Raw genomic sequence first — 27,922 nt, 5'->3', positions numbered from 1 at the left:
CACTAAACTGGGGGGAGAGGTAGATATGATGGAGGGTAGGAAGAGGGTCCAGAGTGACCTAGACAAATTGGAGGATTGGACCAAAAGAAATCTGATGAGGTTCAACAAGGACAAGTGCAGAGTCCTACACTTAGGACGGAAGAATCCCATGCACCGCTACAGACTGGGGACCAAGTGGCTAGGCAGCAGTTCTGCAGAAAAGGACCTCGGGATTACAGTGGATGAGAAGCTGGATATGAGTCAGCAGTGTGCCCTTGTTGCCAAGAAGGCCAGTGGGCTGTATTAGTAGGAGCATTGCCAGCAGATCGAGGGAAATGATTATTCCCCTCTATTCGGCACTGGTGAGGCCACACCTGGAGTATTGTGTCCAGTTTTGGTCCCCTCACTACAGAAGGGATGTGGACAAATTGGAGAGAGTCCAGCAGAGGGCAACAAAAATTATTAGGGGGCTGGGGCACATGATTTATGAGGAGAGGCTGAGGGAACTGGGGTTATTTAATCTGCAGAAGAGAAGAGTGAGGGGGGATTTGATAGCAGCCTTCAACTACCCGAAGGGGCATTCCAAAGAGGATGGAGCTAAGCTGTTCTCAGTGGTGGCAGATGACAGAACCAGGAGCAATGATCTCAAGTTGAAGTGGGGGCGGTTTAGGAAACACTATTTCACTAGGAGGGTGGGGAAGCACTGGAATGGGTTACCTAGGGAGGTGGTGAAATCTCCATCCTTAGAGGTTTTTAAGGCCCGGCTTGACAAAGTCTTGTCTGGGATGATTTAGTTGGGGTTGTTCCTGCTTTGAGCATGGGATTGGACTAGATGACTTCCTGAGGTCTCTTCCAACCCTAATATTCTGGGCTGTCGATTTCATGGCACATTTCATGGACACTCAAATCACATAGCATATTTTAAAAAGTTACATAAAGGGCAAGAAGGGGAACTTTTAATGCTGGAGATGTAGAATGCCTTTGGAAGCCAGAGAATCTTTGTCTGATGTGCTGGAGTCCCAGAAACTCTCCCACCTCCAGTTTGAGAGAAAAAGCTAAATTCACTTGTAGCCAAATGAATTAAAGAAGTTACTTGCACTTAAGTGGGGGGAAATATAGCCTGATTCTCTGTCACTTCCAATCTGACTCTTTCCCATGCAGAAGCTCTGAAAGCTCTCCTGAGTTCACTAACAAATATTTCTCTGCAAGGCAGAGAACAAAATATTGTGTCTTAATTGAAATGGTAAAAATGGAGCAATGCAAAGAAGATGCCAATTAGTGAGTCAGGTTAATTGTTGAATTTTGGCAGCTCTGGACTATGAAGTCAACATTCTGCCTCAGCATTGTCTTATAGACATTGCCCAGGGTGAGGGCAGTGGAGGGCTCCACAGCCGCGGAGAGAATTCTGGAGCTGCCTGGATTGCAGGGAGAAATTGGCCACTCCCAATTGTTGTTCCCTTTGAGAGTGACCAGCCTACTACTAAGTAAGAGGAGCAGGCTCATGGCTCAGTATTTGGAATAGATGACTCAGAGGAACCCAAGTGTTGCAGACAGTGGTGATGGTAACTCAGCAGATTGCATATTTTCCCTAAATCAGTACTGAGATTGTGAACCAGCAAGATGATAGGGGACACTTTCCTGTTGGAGGTGTTATCTAGAGACATAAAACCAAGGCTCTAACTATTTGTGGATGTTAAAGTTGCAAATGCACTTTTCCACAAAGCGTAGGTTAGCACCAGTACTCTATCCCATTTCCAATTTAGGCAATTACATTCTGTCCACCTACAATTCTGTTTGGGTTTGTCTTGCTATGATTGTTTTTCACTCCATCTACCAAGCTGCTGTGTAATGTTGCTGTCAGCTGTTAAGAGGGGCTTCATTGCACCAAGAGGTAGCTGCGCCTCTGGGACTGGGTGTCTCTGCAACCCAGCATATCAGCAAAAGATTCTCTGGCTTCCAAAGGCATTTTACATCTCCAGCATTACAAGTTTTCCCCCTCTGGCCCTTTACGACTATGCTATGCAAGAAACATTTTGGAATCTTTTGGAAGATAGAGTCTATGTGATGTACGTAAAACCTGTTTTAAGCCTGTGATGTTGTTTAATTCAGGTGAAGTACTGTGTAATTACACAAGACACACACACACAATAAAAGCAGCAAAATTACAGGATGGATTTTTTTTTAAGTATCGTTTGAAAACTTGTGCTGTGAACAAAATACATGTTTACGCTGATGAGATTTTAATTAGACACAGTTCCCATTAGCTAAGATTAGGAGCTGGATTACATCTCCTGCATTTTTGAAACGTTATATGATGATGAAAAGGATAAGTGAAAAGAAAAAATTAACAGGAAAAGTTTTACTGTATCTAGGGATTTTCTAAACAATATATGAACAAGATAACTGACTTTCATCCACCCCTCCTGATGTGTTTGGGTTTATCAGCATGAATAAGAGACAGAGTCTGTGTTTACGTACTGGGAGATCTTTGTTTTAAATATTTATAGGGTGCAAGCTCCTTCGGCATGTAGAGGAGGCTTTGTGAATTCATCATTGTGTTTGTACTTAGACCTACTTTATTGAAACATTTTGGCATTAACGGAAAAAGAGCCCCGGATCCATCTCAACTTTAACATCATCAGGTTATTTGAAAAGAAGGGGGTTCCGTGACACATGCACTGCTGGAGAGTATATCTGACAGCCTGAGAACGGTAAATTCAAAGCAATATGCCACTGTTAATACCGTGCAGTGCTGTGGTAGCCATGTTGGTCCCAGGATATTAGAGAGACAAGGTGGCTGAGGGAGTATCTTTTTTTTTATTGGACCAATTTCCGTCAGTGAGAGAGACAAGATTTCAAGCTTGTGCAGAGCTCTTCTTCAGGTCTGGGAAATAATATGGCACACATCCCTGACACCTATGCTATAGGTTTATTCACCCCTGCCTTCCAATCCCTCCCCACACCACAAACACACACACCAGTCCATGCAAGTAAGATCCATAGTGCCATGGAGAAAGTGGGCAACTAACTACCTATTTATGTTAAGATGACCAATGGACAGAAACCTTTTTCCAACCTTTTCCCTGACTCCTTCTGTGGTTAGCAGTGAAGAGGAAGAAACTTCCTTATCCTGCTTCTCTCCATCCATTGCCTTCAGCATCCTTCCCCTGCTTTTCTCCATCCCATGATCCCCTTTCACTTCCTATATTACTTCACTTCATCTGGTGCCCCTCCACAACCTACAGTCTGAATGAGATGCCTGGGGCTAAAGATGTTTAAGGATAAGCCTAGGTCCCAAACTCTAGAATGTGGGATCCAAAATATTCACACATGCCAATGTGGGTTTATGTTAGCCAAGCAGCCTCCTTTTGAGCTGAGGGAGTCTTTGGTCCTCTCAGGGTAGGTCCTTCCTTGCCTTCTCCTCAGTAATTGCGAGGGTGGGAGAGGAATGATGATGTATTATTCTTTCTCCCTTCCCTCTCTAAAGAAGGAAAGTAGGAAAGGTTGGCTAGCACATTCTTCTGTCCCCACAGCTACAAGGGAGGAGGATGTAAATGGCCCTTCTCTGTCCTGCTCTAATCCTCTGCCAGTCCTTTTTTCTTCGAAACTCAGAGGAAGAAAGGGCCCTGGACCTTTTTGCAGAGCAAAGAATGCACTCGTGAGAAAGAAACCACCACTGGGATTGTGCCTCTTGGCCTCCTTGGAACACGTCCATGGAGAACACTCCTGGGAAGTAATTTTGTGAGGGTCAATTACACTCTCATGAGCACTATTCCATAGCATAAATATCTGCCTCAGTATTAGTGATATTTGGGATTTATTGCCCTAGAAAATACGTAGGGATTAACAGTGGCCCAACACCTTACCACAGACGCATGAACTGAAGATGCACAGCCTGGCTGGAAAGGCTGCCCTTCACGCCCACACTGGATTAATATAAATGCTGCCAACACTCAGGCCTATCTGTTAGAATGGAAGTTTACCCAGATAGATGTTTTTCACACCCTTGCCCTAGGTCAGGGGTCCCGGCAACAAAAGGTTTAGATGCACAGGTTTGATTCAAAAGTTGCTCTTTATGTATTGAAAGCACAAAGACTTTTACAAGCTGACTGGGGTGTTTTTTGACTGAAGCAAAATATAATTATACCAGAAATTACAGGTTTATTTGTGTGGGTGTGTGCGCACATACTTGTGTGTGTGTGAACTACTTTTAATTCTTGTTATTAACAGAAAAGAACACACACTGATGAGATTTTAATTAGCCACATTTCTGTGCCAGGACCGAAGCATCGGCACGGCATGCCTTCATACACTCTATCACACCTGTTGACATTTAAGTTCCAAAAAAACTTGTAAACAAGACAATAGCCAAGCAGCAGAAGACAGGAAGACACAAGGTTCATAAGACTTTGAGGTGCCAAAAAGACAGATTGCATGCAGCAGGCACTTTACAAAAACCAGGAAAACCACTTGGTCTCTCGAAGTGTATGTCACAATAAAGAACTGCTCCCAGGCTGCTCAAATACATCCACTGACACCTGCAGATAAACAATAAAAGAAATTAACCGGATGAGACATACACTGTAGGCCGCTAGTCAAAAGGGAACAGTCCCAACTGGTCAGCCACAGGGTGTGCAATGCCCTTGAACATGGAGCAAGGGCTCACCAAACTCTTAGTACGGTTGGTGATTGTTGTTCTTATTAATTATTATTATTATATCACCTCAGATCCACAAGGGAGATCAGGTGCCCATTTTAGAAAGTCTGTACAAACACATAATAAGACAGCAGGCCCTGCCTTGAAGAGCTTAGTGTCTAAATAGACTATATGGATAAAAGGTGGGAGAGAGAAAAAGAGGTAAAGTGACTTGCCCATGATCACACAGCATGTGAGTGGCAGAGCTGGGGATAGAACCTACATCTCCTGAATCCCAGTTCAGTGCTCTCCAGTGGCCCATGCTGCATCTCAGAGGAAAATCACCCCTGGTTGTGCTGTGTACGCTCATTAATAAAAGCAGACGAGTTAGTGCTTTGAGATTTTTCAGAATGGCAGGTGCTGTAAAACTGTAAGATATATTTACAAGCCATCTGTCATAAAAACAGGCGATAGGTTTAGAATGTAAGTTGCACGCATTGGACAAAAGACAGAGCCATTGATTTGCAGCTCTGATCTGAATGTATTTATTTGCTGAGATTTTTTAGGCCTGTTCTGCTTGCTAATTAGCTGTCAAATTGGAAATCAGGATTGACCACAATTCAATTTTTAACTCTAAGAATGTGACCTCAGGCCTTCCCCTACTAATTCATTGACTTCGGTGGGAGCTGATTAGTACTCAGCACTCTTGTGCCTAACTTTGAGCATCCATTTCTGAAAATCTTGGTCTTTGGCTCCAATGCTGCAATCATTATGGCACAAAACCCCAGTTTTCCAATAGGAATTTTGAATGGTAAGGACTACATGATCTCATGAAGACTTGTATTAGAATTAGAATTATGGAGCCCTGGAATTCCAAATTTGTCCAAGAGCAGAACCCTTTTGATTCTAAATAAAATAAAACTTTGCATAAAAACTAATAATGTTACAGGCTGTGTTTGGACAAAGCAATACTCACAAATATGTGATCTTGTATCTTAGAAAATATATATCCCAACTTGATTTTAGTCTAGCAATTTTGGTCTGGGCAAATTCAATCTAGGTGTATTTCCCAACCAAATATGTCAGTCATCCATAACGGTTTCCAGATCATTGAGAGAGTGCTACTTACATGCCATTGGAATACAAACTAATCTAGAGGATATTTACATAGAAGTTATGGCATTTTCTACAAGAGAAACACTGCAAGATCCTGATCCTACAGTTGGATTCATACAGGAGCCCTGTGAATCCTAACAGTGTTCTGTGTGAGCTCGGGAGTCTGCCCGCATGGATCTAGTTGCAGGTTCCAAGCCCCTAGATGTGTCTGTAAGTTATTTGGCAAGCTAACATAATATCTTTGCAAACCCTGGAAGGATGTCAGGTATGTATAAATGCTGAGTCAATGAGGCTCCAAAATAATTCCTTTCTCTTCATAGTACAATAGTTTACATCAAGTTCCAAATCACAGTGTAATGTAGTAACTCAGAGAGACACAGATGGCAGCATACATTTTTCACATAGAGAAGTCTAAATCTACTTCTTCTTGAACTTCTCAGGTCATTGTATTTCAAATAGAAACTCCTTTACTCTCCTCTCCTCCTCCTCCTCAAAGGAATCTCACTTCATTGAATGTTGATGTAGTGTCAAATGCTCTTCTGAAGATGCTCCCATGTTTTGAGACATTCTTTACATTACATTTTTAAGGTAGATTTTTGTGTGTTTTCTTTCTGTAATAGACAGTCATATACAAATGAGAGATGAAGTCCTCCAATTTAAAGTACTGTATCAGCTCACTTAACATTTAATTTTGTATATCTCCCTGCTTTTAACTTCAGTTCGGGGCTAAGAGCGCAGAAGATCGTTGCTGTCAAAGTGTTACTATCTGAGGTGTGGCTGTGTAATAGCAAACTGCAATAAATGCCTTTTTATCTATATCAGGGGTGGGCAAACTTTTTGGCCCAGGGGCCACATCTGGGTGGGTAAATTGCTTGCAGGGCCGGGGCAGGGGGTTGGGGTGTGGGGGCAGAGTGCGGGGTGTGGGAGGGGTGAGGTGTGCAGGAAGGGGCTCAGGGCAAGGGGTTGGGGCAGAGGAAAGGTGCGGGGTGTCTGAGGGGGTTCAGGGAAGGGGGTTAGGGTGCAGGAGGGGCGTGGTGTGCAGGAGGGGCTCAGGTCAGGGGGTTGAGGTGCAGGAGGGGTGCAGGGTGTGGGAGGGGGCTCAGGGCAGGGGGCTGGGATGCAGGATGGGTGCGGGATGCGGCAGGGGGCTCAGGACAGGGAGTTGGGGTGCGGGGTGCAGGAGGTGTTCAGGCTCCGGCCAGGCACTGCTTATCTAGAGCGGCTCCGGGGTGGCAGTGCAACGTGCTGGGGCCAGGGCAGGCTCCCTGCCTGCTGGCCCCAGCCCCGGTCCCAAGCCGCGCCACTCCGGGAAGCCCTGCGTGACCCCTGGGAGTGGGGTGGGGGGCGCAGAGGGCTCCGCGTGTTTCCCTGCGGAAACCTGTTCCTGGCCAATGGGAGCTTTGAGGGAGGTACCCACAGGCAAGAGCAGCGTGCGGAGCTCTCTGCTCCCCCACACCCAGGAACTGCAGGGCTGTGGTGTGGCCGCTTCCCAGAGTGGCACGGCGCCACGGGGGTGGCAATTCCGTGGGCTGGATCCAAAGCCCCGAGGGACTGGATCCAGCCCGTGGGCCGTAGTTTGCCCACCCCTGATCTATATTGATTTTTAGAGATGAGACAACCTACGAAAACATAATGCCCACATGTACCTTTCAGGTACCCACCTGTCTGTGAGCTATTGAAGTCATGTTTAAATATTGTTCCAGAGGTCCAAAAAATAATATAGAAATATGAGTTAATCAATATCATCCAATGCTGCAATACGAGTTCTAGGAGACACACTTCCAAAAGCAGTACTTCCAGGAATGAATACAAGCGTGATGCTGCCAGCAAGTTGAGAGGTAGCCCGAGTACCAGTTCCCAGGTACCATACCTGTAGTTCAGCATCCACCACCATGTCTGAGAGTACTCAAACTTTATTGAACTGCTTGGGTGTAACCACAGTTGAATTTGGTTTTGGTTTACTCAGAAATAGGGGTTATTGAGTTTTGCAGCTGAATCACATCTTTTTGACATTCAGTCACAAATTTATGCAAATTGTCTTGTCACCTGCTTCACTTATTTAGATTTCTGCTTCCCTGCATGGAGGTCCTATTACTGTAAGTTCTAGATCAGTTGGCTGTTGATATCCTTGAAGCTGGGACACAGGATATTCTTTCGAGTGACGGTGTTAGTGTGGATATCAGACTTTAACAAATTGCAAACCCAAGATCAGTTTGTGTGCTGCCAATGCTGTTGCTGAAGTTGGAAAGTGCGAGCAAGACGTTACCCAAAAAGTATTTTAGGAAGGCTAACATCCTTATTTTTTTAAAATGAACAAAAAGAAAAGGAAGCAACATTGAATTTTTTTTAAAAGTTTGCAAATAAAACCAAATATAACAAAAATTAACAATGAAGGCCATGCATGAACGCTTATGCATGAAGAACTATTTATATGGCAAATGACAACTTTTAAACCTCAGTCATTTCAGCTACAGAGTTGTTCAAAAAAAGTCACGAAAATACTTTTCTAAGGGAAAAAGTGGTGGATTCCGCCCCCCTTTTTTTTTCTCATTCAAAATTGGCTGAACCATTTTGACTCAAATATTCAAGAACCTTTGGGCAGAACATAATGAAACTTTTACCATTTGGGTTGAAATGTTCTATAACCATTTGGAAACAATTATTGCAGTAGAACCCCATTTGCAAATTTAGCCCCCAACCTCTACTCTTGAAAACAAGTGTGAATAACTTTAGCACCAGAGTTATGAGCAGCATTGATTCCAATGGGACTACTCACATGCATAAAGTTACACAAATACATAACTGTTTCAAGGACTGGGGCTTTAATTATTAGAACTAGTAAAAAATGATGAAAACTTTGAGAAAAAGTGGCTTTTTTTTTACAAAAGAATAATTTTACAAAATGATTTTGATGAGACTTTCTCCATTTTTGATGAAAACTTTTATTAATCAATTTTACTGTTTTTCAGTTTAATGTTCAGATTTCTTTTTTTTGTAGATTTCTTTCTTTCTCTGTTGTCACTCTAGTCACACGAACCCACATCCTATGCAAACATATGCACATATTTATTTTAAGTATGTGAGTAATTATACTCATGTGCTTAAGTTTTTTCAGTCAAGGGGATTAATGCATTAAATATTTAATTTGTCACACATTAATAAAAATACCTACTTAAAACATTTGTCAGAGGGTTATATTTCCTCATTTTTAGGGTGATTTTACTGTTGCTATTTCTATATAACTGCTTCCAGGCAAGTCCCCTTTTACATTTTTTTCACCTTCCATTTTATTTCTTTATTTTTTTTCTTTCCTTCTTTACTTCTGGACTATATGACTCAAGACTTTTTTTACAGTTCAAGCAAAGCGCAGTGGTTTTGGCATTCTATTTTGAGTATCATTAAAATGTATATAAATGCAGAACTGCACAAAATGTGACATAATGGCAGACCAGACTCAACCAGTCACAAGTGCCACTGCTTTACATTGAAATTCTGCCACTGTGCAATTAGGAAACATACTGGATAATGCTGGGTGACATAACAGAAACCGATTTACCCATGTGTTTCTTTTATAATTCCAATACAACAAATGTTGTACAGTTGAAATTAAGGAATGCTACAGTAAACAGTATAATCCGTATACAAAGTTCATAAGAAGAGCATTATATTTAAAATTGAATTACATTAAATTTAGAATGCTTAGATCTCAATCCCTGCAGATACTTACATTTGTGTGAAATTTTACACACTTGAGTAATACTGGGATACTTGCATAAAATTAATCACATGTGTACATATGTGCAAGACCATGGCCTAAAAACATTATAAAGAATGAAAATGTCCAGTTTAGGTAGTGGGTGTAAATATTCTATCCCACGGAAGTGCATACATTCAGTGAATGATGTTGCAATGTGAAAATTCACCTTACAGATTTTGGTGTTCGCCAATACAACTTTCACTGTGAGCCACAAGACTTGCAAAGTCTTTAATTTTTAATTTTCTTTATCTTGAAAACAACTTGTGAATCTCCTGAAATTTTCAGGAAAAGAAATCTATTTGCTATCAAGACTTAACCCTAGCATTTTGAATTTGTAAACATCTTTGTAACTTACAAGACTCTGGGTGTCTCAAAATTGACTTGTAATGGGTCTCTGTTTATGGAGACACTTTCTGCCTCTCCATAATTTTGTTTGTGTGTGAACTGATTATGAAAGATACAAGACTGACAGCTTTGGAGACTCTTCTTCTTTAGAACAGTTCGAGCATCAACAGGGCTACAGATGCTTTCCACGTCTGAGCATCAATATGGCTTAAAGTTTAGGGTTGAAATTAGATGAAGGTGTCTAACCATCAGAGAAGTGAAGTTCTGGAACAGCCCTTCAAGGGAGAAGTAGGGGCAAAAAACCTAACTGGCTTCAAGGCAGAGACTGATAAATTTATGGAGGGCATGTTATGATGAGACTGCCTACAATAGCCCATCTGCAACTGCTAGCAGCAAAAATCCCCAATGGCTGGAGATGGAGCTCTAGATGGAGTGGCTCTGAGTTACTATAGAGATTTCTTTCCCAGGTGTCTGGCTCATGGGTCTTGCCCACATGCTCAGAATCTAACTGATCGCCATATTTGGGGTTAGGGCGCAATTCTTCCCCCTGATCAGACTGGCAGAGACCTTGGGGTGCGGTTGCCTTCCTCTGAGCATGGGACATGGGCACTTGCTGATTTAAGCTAGTGTAAATGGTGAATTCTCTGTAACTTGAAGTCTTTAAACCATGATGTGAGGACTTCAGTAACTCAACCAGATGTTAGGGGTCTATTACAGGCATATGAGGTTGAGGTTCTGTGACCTGCAATGTGCAGGAGGACAGACTAGATGATCATGATAGTTCCTTCTGACCTTAAAATCTATGATTCTATGAGCCTATAAACGGGAGAGACCACTTCTTTTCAGTCTGTATGCCCACTTGCATGCCATTGTGTTAGGCACTGCACAAATACACACAAATACCTGGGCTTTGCCCCAAAGAACTTACAGTTTTACACATATATTTGGAACAAACATGACTTGTAAACTTCAACTTGTAAACTTCAAAAGCAAGTGAATTCCTGATCTGAGACCATGTAAATCTCCCTCCTCTTCCAAATTTCTTACCTATCATCATATCTCCATGTTTCATGCCAGGTTGTATGTTACCTAGACTATGCATTCTTTGGGGCAGGTACTGTGGAGTGTTGTGGGTACACATGATGCTGTATGATTGATAAATCATAAGGCATACATTTTTAACAGTGAAGATAATTAATCAATTGAACAATTTACCAAGGGTCATGGTGGATTCACCATCTCTTGGAATTTTTAAATCAAGATTGGATGTTTTTTTAAAAGATATGTGCTGGTTCAAAAGGACTTATTTTGGGGGCATTCTATGACCAGTGTTATACAGGAGATCATGATAATGATAATAGCTTTTTCTTTATGGTCTCCTCCCTTCTGGAAACTGGACTCGCCACTAAATATATTTCACACAAGCCACCAGACCTTATCCTGCAATTTATTTTGAGATGAAGTATTCATAGATAAATTAATAGGATTACTCATGTGAGTAAGTGATACTCAACCTGATTAAAGGTTGCAGAATCAGGCTCAATAACTTAGTTACCACCAGTCTGGGCTGGATTTGAAGTCATACCCTGCAGGTGAGAGGCTTGATAGGCCATTAGAAGTCCTCTAAGAAGCCATCCACACATATCCAAACTTTTAAACTTACTTTCTAAACTAAATTTCCTTACTCTTGTCTTGGATCACATATTTCCACATATTTTTTACTCTGCGTATAAAATCCATTAACCAAACCAGTACCTGATTCCAGCAGTGACCTTAGAGTCTTCAACTAATAGGATTACCCTCAGTGAAACATTTGGAATGTCTTAAACTTGTGAACACTTAATCTCTCACCAGTAGTTAAGAGTACTGGTAGGAGATTTTAGAGTTATAAAGCCTATTTGTATCAGTAGCAGATGTAATTAAAGGGACAGGTCTCTGGTTAATGTTCACCTTTGGCACAAATTCTACTGATGCTTAAATGTAGAAGGATATGACTGTGGTATGTGAGGAGAATAGCATCTCTGTTTACAAACCAGTTGGATTAAAAACCACAAACAGTGGGTCCACATGAAAACTATTTCCGGCAGAAGTGAAGACCATATTACATACCGTGGGCCTGATTTTCAAAAACACACAAGCCCGCAGTGAATTGCAATAATAAATGTGCAATTGCATTCCCAGTCCTGTGTGTGTAGTTTCTGCTAATGCACACACAAACTGGGCATTTGGATACCATAAATAGCCATTTAGATATCTGATGAGGTATTTTGTGCTGAAGAGCTCAACTGAGCGGTGAAGGTGACAGCATGGAAGGTATGCTCTCATTTTTCACACATTGTATATGTTTCCCGACCACTTTTTTCCTTTTCTCATCCAGTTGCTCTGAGTTTATGCCTCACAACACCAATCATCACCTGGTATTAATAGGAGAGAGAAAAAAACAGGATAGCTCAGCTTCTAATTCCACTGCCAGCTATGTCTATTTATCAGTGCCTCCAAATGAATCAAGTAGTTGCAATGGTGCTAAAAATGTCTTTTTGTCAGAAATCCACAAATTTGCACCGAATACTGAATCATGCCACTGAACAGCAGAGAATCAACATCAGTCTAATGTCCAGGCAAACTCTATTAGCTTTGGTATCTGTGCTTTTCTATATATCTCCTGTAAAACCTTACAAATCATCTCAGTTCAGAGGGTTTTGTATGACTTAGAGGCAAGGAGCCAATTACACTATCTAGAATTCACAAACTGGTTTCAGGGAGACGACAGATTTGGAATGGATGTCTTGAAGACTATTATCTTTTCTAAAATTAGCAGTCAAAACCAAAGTCTTTGCCTAAACAATCTTATAAGTAATGTCTATCATTGGTTTGATAGAAAACTGATAAACTTTCCAAGTTATGGAACAGAGATCTGATATTGGTAAAGCCAATCTAGATCTGAGACTAATACTAACCCAACCACATTAAACTCTTCTTAGACCTTTTTTTCCAGACACTAACTTTTAGCATTGGTTTGGATAAGGATAAATAATTAACGCTGGCGTTGTGGTATTGAATAAACAGATCTTACTCATAAGACCATATATATACTAAGTCTGCGGAAAACCGCAAGGAGAATAAACATATTGAATGTAGACGTGCCTTTTGCTCCTAAGATCTTTATCACAGGAGATTTTACTTCTATTATAAACATGAAGGGCACGCAGTATTCCTAGTGCAGAGGGGAACAGAGTGGCCTTAAAAATGCAATGAAGGGACAGAGGCCCATGAAAAAATGGATTGAGGCTACATGGGAAATGTCTTCTCATGATATGGCTCTGTGTCTGCAACTCATGAGCAGAGCTCCATGAGAACAAAGTGGCTGACAGGGGCAAGAAGTCAAGGAGAAATCCTCTATCAAGCAAGTCCCTCATTCAAACCAACCAAACACATAATAGAACCTGCATTGTAAACTGCTACTGACCTGGCAGCTGTAACTCGCAGTCCACAGATTTTGCTTACTCCAAAAGGGAACATGGACAGGCTGTTGGCAAGGACACTCTGCCAAAGGCGACATCATGAATCAGATTGCTGTGCTACCTGGTCTGTGGGAGACCTGGGGTGGAACCAAGATCTGCAGGAACTGGCTTTGTTCATCCCATTGGTCCTTTGCAGGAAATAGCTACTATGTCCCCTGCTGTTCTGTTCTGCTGGCAGCCTTCCCACCAGACGGGATAATACAGAGGAGCAGGAGCTCAAAATAAGTCACAAGGCTGAAAAGGTTAAATGCCACATAGTGTCACTCAAAGAGAAGGGGAGCAAGGCCCTAAGAGTGAGCAAGAAATATTTACTGTAAAAGCAAACCTAGGGCTCCTAGGTACTACAATAATACAAATAATAAATCATAAGAATAATAATTCTAAGTGCAAGACAAGTTAATTCTGCAAAAAAGTAAATTGACTAAAGAACATAGAGAAGCTGATTTGTTCTGTATGTATGTATGGTGGGAGCTAAACTATCCAGAAAATAAAACTTTTCAACTACAGAGGAGAAAATTGCTGAAACCTCTCCTTGGTGCATAGCTGTGTATAATTATTATCATGCTAGTATATATTATTGTTCTCACTGTTCCAAATAACAAAATTTTGTTGTTTATAAATATACTGTATTGCTGTTTCTCAGCTTTTTGCATCCCCTACACTCTTCCCAGTTGTTCACCTTTGTAACATTAAATACAGTTCTTTGTTTTTCTTTTAAAATAGCAAAATCTTCCATTTTTTAAGAAAAGAGGCACATGAAAAGCAGAGATGACTTGTGCCTACCAATAGTGAGGGGGGCACAGTGAGGGGGGCACAGAGTCAGCAGTGTTATTGAGCATGCTCAGTCCGTGTGAGCATGCTCAATACAAGCCAAGCAGCAAATCTAGGGAGACACGTGACCTCCCCGACACCACCTGATGAAAAGTCAGCTGCTGCCTCCACACAGTCAGGCTCACTGAGTTCCTCCTCACATTAAGCTCTAGTGGGAGGGATCTGGGGGAGTATAAACATAGTAGAGGGTTGCAGGAATGAAGCTTCAAAACTCCACAAGGACTGACAATCCATTGTCAAACCTTGTGGAATTTGGGATCTTCTTGTAATAAACCAGTGCTGCCTACCTCCTTCCACCTCACTTCTGCAGGAGACATGCCTCTGTTGTTCTCTCTGTCCATTCCTCCATAATGCATACCTCTCTATAGGGCCTGCAGGCAAGGAAAGGAAGTTGGTGCTTCTAAGGGTAGCACTAGCTCCGTAGTGAATTTCTGGTAGGAAATCTAGTGGCTCCCCCAGGGAGCATGTTACAGAATACGTCTGCTCCCACAACACATCCCCTCCTTTACTTCCTGACCATAGAATTGAGATGGAAGAGTCGGTACAGGCTCAAAGACAGGAGAGGTTGCTGTGCACCCTGTCCCAGTTTGACCCATTTTTTGTCGCTCTCTGCCAGAAGGAGAGACACACTTGGCACAAAGAACTCTGGTTTGTCCTACCTGTTTTCTTACAGTATGTTACAGTATCGCCTCTTGGAAAAAGTGAGTAAGCCTTGTCTTGGGCCATTATAAAACCAAGATTTTAATCTGCCTTACATCTCATCAGCTTCTTAAAGACTCTGTGGATAGTTTTATTTCATTAAAAAAAACCAGTGAATATTTTTACAGAGGATAATGTAGAATATTAAGTTTTTATTAATAGATTACCATCATCTAATTTATGAATGCATGTGGTATGAAATGAACTAAGAAATTCAGTGCAAGCTACTTAATAATCCTTGTACATAGATCGACAAAGATTTCTAATAATGGAATGCATTGTGTGCTATCACAGCCAAAGGGCCATCCATTATACAGTCATTTATTTGATATTAGTTTCCAAGGTGTTACTCAAAATTGAAACAATATATATATAAAGTATAAGCCTTGAATTAAAGATATAATAGACTGGACAGCTGCTGATAACCTCTAGTGCTCCAGAGCAGAAATAACAGACTCTGGGGTGTTGTATTTATGGTAAATGCAGTCTTGCAAATAAAGTGCCTAATCCTGCAAAGTTTTCTGCACAAGTAACTTATATGAATACTGCCAAATGGCCTGATCTTGCTCCCATTGAAGTCAATGGGGCTTGGGGGAGAAGCAGACCTAAAATAATTAAAATTTACTCAGGATAAAAGTTTCAGTTATAATGTATGCTGTTACATTAGGGAATTGTAGATGACAGGTTTATTTACCTGTGGGTGTGTTAGTTCTTGGACTGTAAGCTCTTTGAGGCAACAACTGTTTCTTCCTGTGTATTTATACAAGACCTACCACAATAGGGTCCTGAACTGGATATAGTTAATAGTGTTGATGTAATATACTCAGACTTCTGTAAGGCATTTGACTTGGTACCTCATGACATGTTGATTAAAAAACTAAAAAGATATAAAATTAATATGGTGCACATTAAATGGATTAAAGGCTGGCCAACTGATACATCTCAAAAAGTAATTGTAGATGAGGAATCATCATCGAATGGGTGAGTTTCTAGTAGGAGTAGAGAGGTTATTTTATCTCTGTATTTGGCACTGGTGTAATCTCTGCTGGAATAGTGTGTCCAGTTCTTTTGTCTACAGTTCATGAGCAATGTTGATAAATCAGAGAGGGTTCAGAGAAGGGCCACTAAAATGATTGGAAGATTAGAAAACCTGTTTTACAGTGATAGACTCAAGGAGCTCAATCGAGTTTAACAAAGAGAAGGTTAAGGGGTGACTTGATTACAGTCTGTAAGTATCTACATGGGGAACAAATATTAATATTGGGCTCTTCAGACCAATAGAGAAACATATCACATGATCTAATGGCTGGATGTTGAAGCTAGACAAATTCAAACTGGAAATAAAGCATAATTTTTTAAGAGAGAGCGTAATTAACCATTGGAACAATTTACCAAATGTTGTGGTAGATTCTTCATCACTGACAGTTTTTAAATCAAAATTGGGTATTTTTCTAAAAGATCTGCTCTGGGTATTATTTCAGGGGAGTTCTATTGGCTGTGTTATAAAGGAGGCAAGACTAGATCATCAAAGTGGCCTTAAAATCTATTAATCTGTTTGGATTTACCAATTTGTATTACATATATTATTTTTCAACTCCAGTAGAGATAGCTTGTTTTAGCAGAAATGCAGGATGTCATCTAATTACTGCTAAATGATTGAATTTACTGTTAATTATATGACCTAAACTAAGAATAATGATTCACAAAACATAAGGTCTATTGTAAAATGATAATGAAATTAATATTATAACTGCCATTATGAAAATAATTGTAGGATGCATTTTAAAGAAATTCCATTTTCCTTTTGTTTTACACATGCTTGTTTTACTCCTTTGTCTCTGAATTCATAAGCAGTAGATATACTCATAACTTGCAGTATAGTACAAAAGCATCCCCTTATTCTAATCAATAAGTTAAAAGGGAATTTGTAAATAAACTGTATAATGTTTGCTTTAAGTACAGGGATTTATTTTTGGCTGTGTATTTGAAACACTATTGGTGCTGTCGCCAAGAGATCAAGATAAAAAGCCTCCACCTGTGGCTTAGGGATAGATTAGTTAGGCTTGGTCTACACTAGGCACTTATGCTAGTATGGGTCAACGGTGTGATTATAACTCAGGGCTTGTCTTCACTACAGAGGTAAGTCGACCTAAACTACATCGATTCCAGCTAAGTTACGTTATTCACGTAGCTGGAGTAGCGTAACTTAGGTCGACTTACCCCAGCGTCTTCATTGCACTGCATCGATGGGAGATGCTCTCCAGTCAACTTCCCTTACTGTTCTCAGGGAGCTGAGTACCGGGGTCGACTGGAGAGCACGCTGCATTTACATCGATTGCAACAGCGTCAATCTCCCTGTAGTGAAGACCAGCCCTCAGTGACATAGTTATACTAGCCTAACCCCTGGTGTAGACAGCACTATGTCAATGGGAGGGCTTCTCCCATCAACATAGCTACCACCTCTCAGCGAGGTGGAGTTCTCCTGATGGTGTAGGTAGCGTCTTCACTGAAGCACTACAGCGGCACTGCTAAATTGGTGCAGCTGCTCCACTACAAGGTTGTATGTGTAGACAAGCCCTAAGACTCAAGCTTAAAGGCATCCATAGGAAATCCACCTGGACTTAATGACAGCACCACCCATTTTGCATAGGAATTTGACTATTTCTCTAATCACTCCTTTTTTTGTCTGAGCAGTCAGTCTGGCTTTATGGCACTATGACACCTCATCCATCTCTAGAGTAAATCAGAGCCTACTAATAAGGTGTAAGGGAGCCATCTACTTAAGCTGGTCAGATTTTTTCACATTTTGAACTTTCCATAAAATAAACCATCAATTTTGAATTCTGATTTACAAAGTGGAGATTTTTTCAATATTTTTTCCTGGTTTTTTATCTTAGATGGATAGTTTGGGGCTGAAATTGTTAATAACTTTGCTAAATTATTATCTATTTTCTTCAAATAGCTGGTGCACAAATTTGCAAAGAAATTTAATGAAAAGGTAGAAAGAAGATGTTTTTAAGCAACAGGGAGACAAATAAATGTTAAACGTGTGTGTGTGTGTGTATTTGACCTGTCTGATCTGCACAGCACCATAATATCATTCCAATAGGTTAACTTTCTTTGCAATTTCATTTTCTAATAGCATAAACATCTTAGAATCATAGAATCGTAGGACTGGAAGGGACCTCAAGGGGTCATCTAGCCCAGTCCCTGGCACTCAAGGCGGGACTAAGTATTATCTAGACCATTCCTGGCAGGTGTTTGTTCAGTTAGCCAGCCTTTAATCCATTTAATGTGTGCCATGTAAATTCTATATCTTTTTAGTTTTTTAATCAACATATCATGAGGTACCAAGTCAAATGCCTTACAGAAGTATGAGTATATTACATCCACACTATTAACTATATCCAATCCGGGACCCTATTGCGGTAGGTCTTATACAAATACACAGGAAGAAAACAGTTGCCTGACAGGAAGTTTTTCCTAATGTCCAAGCTAAACCTCCCTTGTTGCAATTTAAACCTATTGCTTCTTGTCCTCTATACTCAGAGATTAACAAGAACATTTTTTCCCTCCTCCTTGAAACCACGTTTTACATACTTGAAAACTGTTATCATTTCTTTCCCCCCTCCCCCCACAGTCTTCTCTTCTCCAGACTAAACAAACCCATTTTTTTTCAATCATTACTCATAGGTCTTGTTTTCTAGACATGTAATCATTTTTGTTGCTTTCCTCTGGACTTTCTCCAATTTGTCCACATCTTTCCTGAAATGTGGTGCCCAGAACTGGACATGATACTCCAACTGAGGCTTTATTAGCATGGAGTAGAGCTGAAGACATACTTCTTATGTCTTGCTTGCAACACCCCTTAATGTATCCCAGAATGATGTTGCCTTTTTTTGCAACAGTGTTACACTGTTGTGTCATATTTAGCTTGTGATCCACTATAACCCCCAGATTCTTTTCTGCAGTACTCCTTCCTAAGCAGTCATTTTCCATTTTCTATTTGTGCAGTTGATAGTTCCTTCCTAATTGGAGTACTTTGCATTTGTCCTTCCTGAATTTCACGCTATTTACTTCAGACCATTTCTCCAGTTTGTCCAGATCATTTTGAATTTTAATCCTATCCTCCAAAGCACTTGCAACCCCCCCCCCAGTTTGTATTGCCCACAAACTTTATAAGTGTACTCTCTATGCCATTATCTAAATCACTGATGAAGATATTGAACAGAACCAGACCAAGGACCAATCCCTGTGGGACCCCACTCATTATGCCCTTCCAGCATGACTGTGAACCACTGATAACTACCCTCTCAGAACGGTTTTCCAGCCAGTTATGCACTCACCTTTACAGTAGCTCCATCTAGGTTGTATTCCCTAGTTTGTTTATGAGAAGGTCATTTGAGACAGTATCAAAAGCCCTACTAAAGTCAAAATATACCACATCTATCTCTTTCCCCCATCCACTAGGCTTGTTACCTCGTCAAAGAAAGCTATTACATTGGTTTGACACAATTTGTTTTTGACAAATCCATGCTGACTGATTTTGACAAATCCATGCTGATAATATCACCTTATTATCTTCTATGTGTTTGCAAATTAATTGCTTCATTATTTGATCCATTATCTTTCTGGGTACTGAAGTTAAGATGACTGGTCTGTAATTTCCTTGGTTGTCCTTATTCCCCTTTTTATAGATTGGCATTTTATTTGCCTTTATCCAGAGAGTCCTCTGGGCTTTCTCCCATCTTCCATGAGTTTTCCAAGATAATCACTAATGGCTCAGATATCTCCTCAGTCAGTTCCTTGAGTATTCTAGAATGTATTTCATCAGGCCCTGGTAACTTGAAGTCATCTAACTTGTCTAAGTAATCTTCTTAGACATCTTTAGCTGCATAGTTTTGGGGCTTTTTACCTTTATTTTTATTTCATCTTTCTTATGCTATATGTCTTCTGCCTCAAAAGGTGGATTTATAAATGCTATCATTATAATTCTGTGTGACATCACATTTTAAATGTGTTACAGAAAAGAGAATTCACGTGGTATTATTGGTCATTCTGACCACAGTAGCTGAACACACAGGACAACATTTGAGAGAAAGCCCCTCCCAAAGCATAATTAAACCATTACCTCATAGTGAGACAAGTTAGGGAGAAGATGTGAGCAATGTGGGCAATGAGGTAGGATTGAAGAGTCAGAGAGAGGACTCTATGACAGCAATAATACCAGGAAGTCCATCCTGGATTGGAAAGCCAGAAATCCATATGGAGTAAACCAAAACCATGTCAATGGCACCAACACACGTGAATAGTTATGACTTAAACATTGACTGTGTTTGCCAGCCATGTGGACATCCAGCTCCCAGATAGATCCATATACACATATCTACCAAAAGAGAGAGAAAAATATGACATAACCAGAAAGCTGAGTCACTTTAACACTGCACGGAGAAAAAACTACATTTTCAAGTTATTCAAGTTTTTGAGCAAAAGTCAGGCTTGCGCCCAAGTAAGCCTCCTGTAGGATAAGATAGTTAGCAGGGTCAGACCTTAGCCCTAACAGAAGCTTGTTCCAGGACAAAATGCTTAGATGATGAGAATCCATGGTATTCTGATATCCACCTGAAACCTTAATCACTTCTGCATTTAAGATGTTTGAATTTGTAATGAACTCTCTCTCTCTCTCTCTCTCTCTCTCTCTGTGTGTGACTTTCTCTCTTCTGCATTTAAGATGTTTCAATTTGTAATGAACTGGCACACATGCGTGGGATAGAGTGTGTGTGATACTGCCCTCACCTGGATGGAATCAGAATTACTCAACTGTATATCATAAGAGATGGATGAAAACTTCAAAAACACTTCTGTGAATATTAATCTGAATGTTTAAACAAATTTGTTTTGACAATATTCTTACCCCCTTTTGTATTTGCTTTCTGTGACTACTCTAGCAAATGAGTTTACAAGCAAGAATGATCACCAAAACAGGGATTTTAAAGTGAATATTTGTAGAAAGCAAATTTTGATTTCATAATTACAAGTATGTGCACAAGGAACCTGACTCTAATATACCACTTGTCCTCCACAGTAAATAAAAACAGCTTGAATTTTATACTTCAGATACTCACAATGAATTGTTCATGAATGAGCTACGTGAATTCACAGAAATTATTCATCAAACAAATTTGAATAGTGAATAAATACAAGAAAAAATTGCCCTGTTCAAAGAAAATTTACAAATGGAAAAAGAGACAAAACTCTTCAGATAAATTATTTGTTATGAATTATTTGCTCAGCTCCCGCAGCAAGGTAATACTTTAAAAAAGTGTCATAGTGATTGAGGAGTGTCTAAGTCCCATAGACTTTCAATTAGATGTATGCTCTTAAGTACCTAAGTCTCTTTGACAATGGGATTTAAGTACCTTTGAAGTTTTACTTGTAATCACTAAGGGTCTGATTCTGAGCCTCTTACTCTTACTGAGCTGGTTCTCATTGACATCTGTCATAAATATAAAGGGAAGGGTAAACCCCTTTGAAATCCCTCCTGGCCAGGGGAAAGCTCCTCTCACCTGTAAAGGGTTAAGAAGCTAAAGGTAACCTCGCTGGTACCTGACCAAAATGACCAATGAGGAGACAAGATACTTTCAAAAGCTGGGAGGAGGGAGAGAAACAAAGGGTCTGTGTGTCTGTCTATATGCTGGTTTTCTGCCGGGGATAGACCAGGAATGGAGTCTTAGAACTTTTAGTAAGTAATCTAGCTAGGTATGTGTTAGATTATGATTTCTTTAAATGGCTGAGAAAAGAATTGTGCTGAACAGAATAACTATTTCTGTCTGTGTATCTTTTTTGTAACTTAAGGTTTTGCCTAGAGGGGTTCTCTATGTTTTTGAATCTAATTACCCTGTAAGATATCTACCATCCTGATTTTACAGGGGGGATTTCTTTATTTCTATTTACTTCTATTTTTTTTCATTAAAAGTCTTCTTGTAAGAAAACTGAATGCTTTTTCATTGTTCTCAGATCCAAGGGTTTGGGTCTGTGGTCACCTGTGCAAATTGGTGAGGCTTTTTATCCAACATTTCCCAGGAAAGGGGGGGTGCAAGTGTTGGGAGGATTGTTCATTGTTCTTAAGATCCAAGGGTCTGGGTCTGTAGTCACCTAGGCAAATTGGTGAGGCTTTTTACCAAACCTTGTCCAGGAAGTGGGGTGCAAGGTTTGGGGAAGTATTTTGGGGGGAAAGACGCGTCCAAACAGCTCTTCCCCAGTAACCAGTATTAGTTTGGTGGTGGTAGCGGCCAATCCAAGGACAACGGGTGTAATATTTTGTACCTTGGGGAAGTTTTGACCTAAGCTGGTAAAGATAAGCTTAGGAGGTTTTTCATGCAGGTCCCCACATCTGTACCCTAGAGTTCAGAGTGGGGGAGGAACCTTGACAACATCCACAGGACAATTTGCAGAGCATTCAACATGAGTGAAGGTTTTAGAATCTATTCCTCACATTGCTTTAACTAGTGGAAGTGTTCCTTTAGTTCAAGATGCTTGGATATGTGCCTTTGAAGAAGGACCTTGAGTTCTGTCCCTGCTGTCACTGTGAAGTCCTGGAATGTCAAGGTGTTCTGCAGTATAGTGAGTACTGTGAAGTCTTAGATTGCTATGTATCTGCTACAAAAACCAACCGAAAGCATGTTTTAGCCAAAAAGCACCATTTTTAGCACAGTACACTGCTTATTCCTATCTTACCATCTGAAAACTCCTTAATGTGGTCTGCTTCAAGAGTGTAGTATATATTATTTGGTGAAATACTTCATTCTTTGAACCCTCCTCTGGCTGGCAACATATGTTTTGATACATAGAGCTGCTAATATAAAGTTCCCAGTGCCAATTTAGCACACCAGAACATTATGTGGGTATGGACATTCTCAGAAGGCATAAGGCATTTTGTTCCATAAACAAGCAAACAAAATAGTGATTTTGGGAGCTTGGGAGATATTATCTCACTTCCATATGTTTCACTGAGTATAAAAGAAATTTTCTTCAAACCAAGACTCCAAAATTTCACAATGTAAGTGGTCTCTCTCAGCATGAATTAAAGCTTGGAGATACTTATTGAAAATGATTTTGCATTAACTTTTGAAATGTCGGGCTTCTGGAATGAGCAAAATGGGTACAGTTTCTTTTAGCTCATTTACAGTACTGTATGGTATGAGAGAGAATAAAACAGAATGGAGTTGCTTATCCAAACTGTGAGAGCAGCATTTGGTAGCATGTGGCATGCATGTCAGTAAAGTGAAGGGCATGACATACACCTGCTTTTTTTTCACTGTGCCATACCCCCTAGGTTCTACAATAGACTAAGAATGGCATGGCAGAGCCTACAGGCATGGCACAGTCAAAAAGCAGGTGCATGATATACCTTTCACTGACCTGCATGCCATATGCTAACAAATCTTGCAAACTCCTGTTAGAAAAAATCTTGCAACCCCCCAAACCTTACTCAGATACTGTATATTGTTTTATATGTCCCTCAGTATTTGAAACCATCCTGACAATCAAATATAATTAGCTGATACAGAACCTGATTCTGCATCCCTTATTCATATTGTATAGAGAATGATTCCGCAGGCAAGTAGCCCCATAATGGAAACGTGTGCCTGAGGAAGCGATACACAGTGTGAGTAAGGGCTGCAGCATCAGGCCCATAATTATCAACACACTAACAAGGCACCACTCTGTGGTTCAAGCTAAGACTGCCCAAGCCTCTCATAACACAGTGAGTCACATTTTCTATTTACAAAGCTAAATATGTTTACCCCAATGTCATTAACCAGATGTCAAGATTGCAAGCTTTTTGGGGCAATGACCATCTCTGTTATCTACAGTGACTAGCCACCATGGAGTCCTGGTGTGTGTTGCCACAACATAAATAAATAAGAAGCAGCATTCCCAATCTCCTAAATTCTTTAATTAAATTAAGGCTTGTTTAAATTGTTTTAAAAAATCTTGTTGTAAACAACAAAGTATCTTTATCGATATTACCAACACCATAAATTATTAAAAATTAAAGAACGTTTAAAATCCAATTTAGGTGACAGTATTTTTTTTCATTTCCTGTAGGTTGAGTAATTGAAATCATCAGATCAATTTCACTATGGGCCATATTTCCAAAAACAGGTACCAGGCTTTCAGAATAGCCCAGCACACACAATTAAGATGGGTAAAATTTTCAAAGTTTCTTAAGTGATTTAGGAATTCAGGTTTCATTGCAAGTCACTTTTAAAAATGGGATTTAGGCTCATAAGTCATTTAATTTTACCTAGATTTTCCATTCACTCAATTAGGTGCCTGAATGGGAGATGTTGGGTGCTGAGCTCTTCTGAAAATCTGACCTGGCCTGAAATTAAGCTTCTGTATCTATCTTTCAGCACCTGCCTGATTTTCAAAAGTGTATGAAGCCCATAAAAGCTATTTGGTGCTCAACATTTCTGGGAATTAGGCAGGTGTCTAAATAGGGAATTGGGAACCTTACTTTAGGCTCATATTTTTGAAAATCTTGGCCTTCCAGGTTATGTCCACTGCAGTGATTTCACTGTATTTATTTTTAATTGTGTAATCACTTCTATTAGTCAAATTTGTTAAATGTTTTAGTCAACCCAAATCTACATTTTTTTATTTAAAAAGTTTCGGATGAAATTTTTTGTTCAACTCCCAAGTTTTAAACCTGCCTCTGAAACTAAATCCTTCAGTGGTCTTGGCCAAGCCACTTCACTTCCCAGTCTGAGTTTCCACATCTATTAAACTGGAGTAATATTTTACTTTCTCACAGGGAAAAATGTAAGAATAAGTGAGGCATAAATTGTTGCTGGCTCTTGAATAGATGTGCAAGATGGAGGAAGGATGGAAGCAGCCTTCTTGTTCAGGACCAGGTACAAGTCCTTGTTATCAGGAGAGTGCAAGGATTTCTCCCCACTAGTGCCTCCTGGGATGGATGCCATCCCAAAAGAGGAGAGGACATACTACTTCTCCCCTTGCCTCAACCCACAGGTCAGCAGAGTTGCCTGGGTGCACAGGAGAGGCAACAATGCATCTCAAGGGCACAATGTACCTCCTTAAGGGCATCCAGAACTCACCCTATGAGGCACAATATGATCCAAAATTATTTTAAAGTGTTTTTAAGATGAAAAGCTCTATATAAGTGCTGTCAATGAGAATTGTCATTTAAATCATTTTCTCCAATAAACAGCTCTAGTTATAGCAGCTTGAGTTCTTCGCTGTGTTTCACACAGTAGCAGAATGTGTTGTCAAGGGGCTGCCGTGTAATGGAACAGGCTGGGCTACTCCCCAGGGAAAAGCCATTTGCTCAGCATTTCCTGTCAGTAAGTCAGTATCCCGTAGAACTGTGACTACTCTGCATCCCACGCTGCATTACTCAGGTCTTGCTCATCTCCTGCTTAGCATCTACCTGACACACGTTAGGTAGGAGGGATACAGAAGAGTCCAGCAGCTACTTTACATCCAGCCTCGGAATAACTGTCCTTGTGCAATTACTCCTGTTGTGGCTCCGAAGCAGCTAAGTTCCCATACTTTTCCACCCCTCCTTGAGACAGGCTGCTGGGTTTGTAGCCAGAGGGAATCCCAAGACCGAGTTGGGGGGATACCTGCTTTGAAAGTGGGATGGAGCTATTTCATGAGGTCAGGTTACCAACCACGGACTTCATGCTGAGCCTCAAAAAATAGACTGGGAGTGGCTAAGTCATTATGCAAGGTAACCTATTTCCCCTTGTTTTTTCCTAACCCCCCACCCCCTCAGACGTTCTTGTTAAACCCTGGATTTGTGCTGGAAATGGCCCACCTTGATTAACATACACATTGTAAGGAGAGTGGTCACTTTAGATAAGCGATTACCAGCAGGCGAGTGGGTTTGTGTGGGGGGGGGAGAGGGGGGGTGAGAAAACCTGGATTTGGGCTGGAAATGGCCCAACTTGATTATCATTCACATTGTAAGGAGAGTGATCACACTAGATAAGCTATTGCCAGCAGGAAAGTGGGATTGGGGGAGGTATTTTTTCATGCTTTGTGTGTATAAAAGATCTTCTACACTTTCCACAGCATGCATCTGATGAAGTGAGCTGTAGCTCAGGAAAGCTTATGCTCAAATAAATTGGTTAGTCTCTAAGGTGCCACAAGTACTCCTTTTCTTTTTGCTAATACAGACTAACACAGCTGTTACTCTGAAAAAAATAAGTATTAACCATGGGAATCCCTGGATCATCAAAAATAAATGAACTCCATTTACTGGAGAACTGTGCCCCTTTTTCTTCCAATGACTTAGGGTCCCCGTGATAGTGGATGTGCCAATCATTTTGCCCTGCAGCAGATATTTTCTACGGACTACATCATTTTATTTTCTATCTTTGCAAAGTTTCCCCTGGAATATTAAACAAATGAGAGAAAACTTCCCAACTTTAACAGATTACACAAAAATGCCTAACAAATGTCATATGTAGGAAAATTCTTTGTGTATGTGCCACCCACTCAGGCCCCAGCTTCAGTCACAAGACTCCGGAGCACCAAATCTGGGGCTGGTGTCTAGAGCGGGAAAAAAGCACCATAAATAGGCATAGGGCTATTTGCTGTGATTCACTCATCAGCACAGTAAATTGTTACAAAGCAGTACCTTTGCAAAGCAATGTAGCAGGGTAATCTCTGATACCTGTACTGCTGGGCTGGGCCTGTTGATCGGGGGACCTACTAGAAGTGATAAAAGATTGTTGGAAGGGAAGGTGAGAACTGATAGGGACCAGCGAGGAGTTAGGTCGCTTTTTTCATCCCCCACATTAGAGGGTAAGCTCCCCAGCCATGACTTGCCAGTATCTACCCAGGAGCAGGGCTGAATAGTTGGGAGGGCCTCCTCTCCCTCTTGTCTGGGGGATTCCACAGAGAGGATTTCTCCCCTCCATGCCAGAGTCCCGTTCATTTCCCCTTTTCCACGCTCCCACCTCCAGGAGCGGGACTCCTCCAGCCGGGTTTCCATGGGGTCTGCTTTCTTCACCTCTCCCAAAATGGGGTTCTCTCCCTCCGCCTGCATTCTCCCCCCACCCCCGGAGAAAGGAAGCAACCAGCTCCTGGCTGCCTCTGTCAGCGCTCTGGAGAGCAGCGGCCAGACTCACCTAGTTCTCTCGGCCGAGTCCTTTCTGCCCCTCCCCGAAACCCCCGCTCAGGAAAGCAGGGGATGCTCTGCTCTGCCGGACGTAGCAAGGCGATTCCTGCCCAGAAATCCAGCGCAGGTTTTGCTGGTATCTCCGGAAAGGCAGAGTCCCATTGGCTAGAAGAGCGTGCCTGAGCCAGGGGCTTCTTCCCTCGCCGTCCCTGCATGTCAGATCCTCGCAGAGGGCAGAGGAGAGAGGGGCAAACAGCCCCACGCAATCTCTCTCTGTCCACGTCTCTCTCCACACACACCGCTCCGTGTGTGCGCTAGAGTTGTATATATTAATGTCCGTATGACACAACAGTCACACTCTCCTGGGCAAAGTTTAGGCTGCTGCTCTTTTTCTTCCTCTGAAAGACTGGGCTCCAAGGGATTTCATTGCACCCAGACAATCCGTGCTGGAGGATTGAGCTGTGAACCCAGTGAGAACTCTATTGCAATGGGACAAGAGGGCCTTGGCAGAGAAAAGAGGTGCAGATCTGTGGCCCCCTGCCCCCCACTACTCCACGCAGGACGGCCAACACTTTGAATGAGGCAGACTTCAGAACAAATCACGCGAAATTGTGACTCTTTCATTGCAACATCTATTTCGTTGCAGCAACCCTTCATCGCTTTGCTGTTGTTGCTGTTCTGTTGATGCATTAACCGGATAATTTACAAAAGACTGAAAAGCCAATATAATCAACATAAGTATTCAAGCGGGAAACCACGAGACATGTTTATAGAACAAAAGCAGGTCTCATCTGCAATACTGTTGCAACGCTTGTTCTTTCCATAACTTCTCCCCACACTTTTGTCTGACATCCATAGCTGTGCTATGTAGGCTTTAGAGTTGG

The 27,922-nt window shown here is 41.1% G+C and overlaps 1 long non-coding RNA gene across 2 annotated transcripts; it reads right to left on the bottom strand.

Moving 5' to 3' along the window:
- Positions 1-4,097: 4,097 nt before the first annotated feature.
- LOC311519502 lies at positions 4,098-27,719 on the bottom strand. Of its 2 annotated transcripts, none has more exons than XR_014711293.1 (3): positions 27,049-27,719; positions 13,300-13,588; positions 4,098-4,517 (listed from the first exon to the last, which is right to left on the bottom strand). It is a non-coding gene; the product is annotated as an uncharacterized lncRNA (long non-coding RNA). The 2 variants fall into 2 exon arrangements; XR_014711294.1 differs by lacking the exon at positions 4,098-4,517 and adding an exon at positions 12,091-12,247.
- Positions 27,720-27,922: the final 203 nt, after the last annotated feature.

This window comes from Lepidochelys olivacea (assembly GCF_965140295.1).
Source record: "Lepidochelys olivacea isolate rLepOli2 genome assembly, chromosome: 4".
In the NCBI taxonomy this organism is placed as follows: domain Eukaryota; kingdom Metazoa; phylum Chordata; order Testudines; family Cheloniidae; genus Lepidochelys; species Lepidochelys olivacea.
This window is presented reverse-complemented; position numbering and strand designations above follow the sequence as displayed.